The following is a 5,416-nucleotide window of genomic DNA, read 5'->3' on the forward strand; positions in this document are numbered from 1 at the left end:
TTTCTCTGACTGATGAATTTCACTTAGCATTATACTTTCTAGCTCCATCCATGTCATTACAAATGGCAAGATTTCATTCTTTTTTATGACTGAATAATATTCCATGGTATATATTTACCACTTTTTTTATCCATTTGTCAATTGTAGATACTTGGGCTGCTTCCATATCTTGGCTATTGTATACTGCTATCAACATTGGGGTGCATGTATCCCTCTGAATTAAGGTTCCTTTGTTTTGGGTAAATACCTAGTAGTGCATTTGCTGGGTCATAAGGTAGTTCTATTTTTAACTTTTTGAGAACTCTATACTGTCTTCCACAATATTAGTACCAGTTTGTATTGCCACCAACAGAGCAAGAGGGTTGTCTTTCCTCCACGTCCTTGCCAACACCTGTTGTTTCTTGTGTTTTTTATTTTATCCATTCTGACAAGTGTGGGGTGATATCTTATTAGAGTTTTTATTTGAATTTCCCTGGTAAGTGATGATGAGTATCCTTTCATGTGTTTGTTATCCAACTGTATGTCATCTTTGGAGAAGATGTTTATGTCTTCTATCAATTTTTTTTATTAGATTGTTCTTTGGGTCTTGAGTTGTAGCAGTTCTTTATATATTTTGGATATCAACCCTTTATCAGATATGTCATTTGCAGATATTTCTTCCCATTCAATTGGTTGCCTTTTAGTTTTTTTTTTTTTTTTTTTTGGTTGCCTTTTAGTTTTGTTGAGTTTTTCCTTCACTGTGCAGAAGCTTATTATTTTGATGTAGTCAACAGTTTATTTTTACTTTTATTTCCTTTGCCTTGGGAGATATCTAAAAGAAGTTGCTACAGCTGATGTCAAAGAAGTTATCACCTGTGTTCTCTTCTAAGATTTTTAGTTTCAGGTCTCACAATTTGGTCTTTAATCCACTTTGAGTTTATTTTTGTGTATCATGAGAGAAAGTGGTCCAGGTTTCCTTCTTTTTGCATGTTGCTGTCCAGTTTCCCAAAACTGTTGAAGAGACTGTCTTTTTCCATTGTATATTTGTTCCTCTTTCCTCAAAGATAAATTGACCACATAATTGTGGGCTTATTTTCTATTCTGTCCAATTGATATATGTCTATTTTTGTTCCAGTACCATAGTGTTTTGATCACTACTGCTTTGTAATATAACTTGAAGTCTGAAATTGTTATGCCTCCAGCTTTGCTTTGCTTTTTCAATGTGGTGACTTCTTTTATTACTGATACTAGTGATTGAAGTTCTTTTTGAGAGACAACTACTCATGGGTCTCTTTACATTTCTGCACATTTTGTGAGCTCAATCACTGACAACTTTGTCCTTGACTATCTTCTCAAGGATGTTGTTCCAACAAAGAGCCTTGGTAAATAGTGATAGTGGCTTCCTCCAGAACAGAGGATAGGTTTGTTTCAAGGAAACTTAACATTTTAAAAAAGACTGCAAACAAACTTGCTTATCTTTTACCTCTGAGGTAGAAATTATCTTTATTATATTGGACAATAAACCTCGAAATTCTTGACAGTTCCGAATTTTCATTTTTTTCTTGACAACTACTCTAGCAAGGAGTTTATGAATTTTATTGATCTTTCCAAAGAACAACTTTTGGCTTTCTGATTTTCTGTTTTTTTAATATTCAATTTAATTGATTTTCTTTTTTTTAATTTTAAAAAAATTATTTATGATAGTCACAGAGAGAGAGAGCGAGAGAGAGGCAGAGACATAGGCAGAGGGAGAAGCAGGCTCCATGCACCGGGAGCCCGATGTGGGATTCGATCCCAGGTGTCCAGGATCGCGCCCTGGGCCAAAGGCAGGTGCTAAACCACTGCGCCACCCAGGGATCCCCAATTTAATTGATTTTCATTCTTTAATTTTCTCTTCTTTCTGCCCATTTTGAGTTTATTTTGCTCTTTGGATTATTTTGCTCTTTATTTGGTTCTGCATATGCCCCTAAATGACTGTGAAAGTACTGTGAGTACTGATTTGGAAGTTATCCATAAATTTTAGCAAGTGGACAAATTCACGAATATGGAATCTATGAATATAGCTATATCTCATTTTATTGCACTTTGTTTTACTGCACTTTGTAGATGTGTTTTTTACAAATTGAAGGTTTGTGGCACCCCCTGCCTTGAGCAGGTCTATCGGCACCATTTTTTCGCTTTGTGTATCAGTGTCACATTTTAGTAATTCGAGCAATATTTCAAATCTTTATTTATTAATTATTATTATTATTATTGTAATGCTTGTTATGGTGCTCTGTAATCAGTTTGGTGATCTTTGATGTTATTCTGGTAGTTGTTTTTGGACGCCATTCATATAAAATGGTGAAGTTAATTGGTAAATATCATGTGTTCTGACATCCTCACCAGCTAGTCATTCCCTCTAACTTTCTACTTCTCCTCAGGCCTCCCATTCCTGGAGACACAGATTATTGAAATGGGTCTTATTAAGAACTCTGCAATGTCCTCTAAGTGCTTAAGTGAAAGGAAGAATTGAATGTCTCTCACTTTAAATCAAAAGCTAAAAATGATTAAGCTTAGAGAGTAAAGTGTGTCAAAAGCTGAGATAGGTGGAAAGGTAGGCCTTCTGAATCAGCAAGTTAGCCAAGTTGTGAATTCAAAGGAAAAGTTCTTGAAGGAAACGGAAAGTGCTTCTCCAGTGAACACACAAATGGTAAGAAAGTGAAACAGCCTTATTACCGGCATGGAAAAGTTTTAGTGATCTCAATATAAGATCAAACCAGACATAACATTCTCATCAGCCAAAGCCTAATCCAGAGCAAGGCCCTTAACTCTCTTCAATTCTACGAAGGCTAGGAGAGGCGAGGAAGTTGCAGAAGAAAATTTGAAGCTAGCAGAAGTTGGTGGGTTCATGAAGTTTAAGGAAAGAAGTCTCAGTAACATCAAAGTGCAAGGTAAAGCAGCAGGTGCTGATGTAGATGCCCCAGCAAGTTATCCCAAAGATCCAGCTAAGATAATGCAGGCTGCTGCACTAAAAAACAGATTTTCAATGTGGACAGACAGCTTTCTATTGGGAGAGGTCAGTGAGTGGCTTCAAAGCTTCAAAGGACAGGCTGATTGTTTTGTTAGGGGCTAATGCAGCTGGTGAAGCCAGTGTTCACTTAACAATACTAAAAGTCCTAGTTTTTTTTTTTTTTTTTAAGATTTTATTTATTTATTCATGAGAGACACACACACACATACAGAGAGGCAGAGACACAGGCGGAGGGAGAAGCAGGCTCCATGCAGGGAGCCTGACGTGGGACTCAATCCCAGGTCTCCAGGATCACGCCCTGGGCTGAAGGCAGTACTAAACTGCTGAGCCACCCAGGCTGCCCAAATCCTAGGGTTCTTAAGAATAATGCTAAATGTCTTATGCTTGTGCTCTAAAACTAGAACAGAGCCTGGTTGATAGCATATCTGTTTACTGCATGGTTTACTGAATATGTCTTAAGCCCACTGTTGAGACCTACTACTCAGAAAGAAAAAAAGATTCTTTCAAAACATTACTGCTCATTGATGATGCACCTTGTCACCTGGGAGCTCTGATGGAGATGTACAATGTGATTGATGTTGTTTTCTTGCCTGCTAAGGCAGCATTCATTCTGTGGCCCATGGATCAAGGAGTCATTTTTGACTTTCAAGACTTATTATTTAAGAAGCACATTTCACATGGCTATAGTTGCCATAGATAGTGATTCTTCTTAAGGGTCTGGGCAAAGTAAACAGAAAATCTTCTGGAAAGAAAACAGAAAAACGTTCCAGATGCCATGAACATTTGTGATTCACGGAAAGATGTGAAAATATCCACATCACAGGAGTTTAGAAGAAATTTGATTCTAGCCCTCATGGACGACTTTGAGGGGTTCAGGTCTTCACTGGGGAAAGTAAGTGCAGATGTGGTAGAAATAGCAAGAGAACTAGAATTAGAAGTGGAGCCTGAAGATGGGACTGCATCGTTGCCATCTCATCATCAAACTTGACGGGTTGAGCAGCTAGCTGCTTCTCATGGATGAGCAAAGGGAGTGGTGTCGTGAGATGCATTCTACTCCTGGTGAAGATGCTGTAAAGACTGTTCAACTGACAATAAAGGATTTAGAGGGCAGCCCGGGTGGCTCAGCGGTTTAGCGCCACCTTCAGTCCAGGTTCTGATCCTGGAGTTCCGGGATCTAGTCCCACATTGGGCTCCCTGAATGGAGCCTGCTTCCTCCTCTGCCTCTCTCTTTCTCTCTGCATCTCTCATTAATAAATAAATAAAATCTTTTAAAAAATTAAAAATAAAGGATTTAGAATATTATATAAACTTAATTGATAAAGCAGCGGCAGGGTTTGAGAGGATTGACCTCAGTTTTTAAAGAAATTCTACTGTGGGTAAAATGCTATCAAATAGCATTGCATACTAGAGAGAAAACATTCATGAAAGGATGAGTCTATTGATTCGGTTAACTTCATTGTTGAATTGTTTTAAGGAATTGCCATAGCCTTCCCCACTTTCAGCAACCACCACCTTGATCAGTCAGCAGCCATCAACACTGAGGCAAGACCATCCACCAGCAAAAAGGTTATGACTTGCTGAACATCTGATGATGGTTAGCATTTTTTTAAGCAATAACACATTTTTAATTTTTTTTATTTTTTAAAGTAATGTCTAGGCCCAACATGAGGCTTGAACTCATACCTTGAGATCAAGATAGCATGCTTTATCAACTGACAGGCACCCCACTAAAATATTTTTTTAAATTAAGGTATGTACATCGTTTTTTTTTTTTAAGACATACTTTCATACTTAATTGTAGAGTGTAAAAATAACTTTTATGTAGCTTTGGAAACCAAAAACATTTATTTGACTCACTTTATTGTGATATTTGCTTTACTACAGTAGTGAAGAAGTGCAAGATCTCTGAGGTGGGCACGTAACAGAGATTGACTTTATTTCATCAAGTGTCTTCCATTTCTCATGTTCATCCTTCTGTCCTGAAATTTTGAGTTTCCATCTGTAGCTTTCCCCTCCGGCTGAAGAACTTTCTTTAGAATTTCTGGTGAGGGCAGTTCTAATGGCTACTATTTCTCTTAATTTTTGCTTCTCTGAAAATATCTTCATTTGCCTTCATTATTGTGGAAAATTTTCTGGGTTGACAATTTCTTTCTTTTGCTCTTTAAAAGTATTGATCTAAAGTCATCTTCATAGTTCCTGTGTGAAATCTAGTATTTTAAATCATTCTTCTTTTACATAGTATTCTATTTTTCTCTGAATGCTTTCAGATGTCAGATATTTGGTTTTCAACAATCTGATCGTGATGTGTCTGGGCACATAGTTATTTATTCTGCCTGGGGTTTCCTAAGCTTCTTACAAAAATTTGTAAATTTTATGTCTCTCAGGATGTTTGTAAGGTTTCCTCAAATATTTGGTGATTCTTGC

General features: G+C 37.1%; 2 pseudogenes; both read left to right on the forward strand.

Moving 5' to 3' along the window:
* The first annotated feature begins 2,458 nt into the window (after positions 1–2,458).
* Positions 2,459–3,487, forward strand: LOC121495832 (annotated as a pseudogene).
* LOC121479098 lies at positions 3,325–4,169 on the forward strand (annotated as a pseudogene).
* Positions 4,170–5,416: the final 1,247 nt, after the last annotated feature.

The sequence above is a fragment of the Vulpes lagopus genome, chromosome 1 (genome assembly GCF_018345385.1).
Source record: "Vulpes lagopus strain Blue_001 chromosome 1, ASM1834538v1, whole genome shotgun sequence".
Classification (NCBI taxonomy): domain Eukaryota; kingdom Metazoa; phylum Chordata; class Mammalia; order Carnivora; family Canidae; genus Vulpes; species Vulpes lagopus.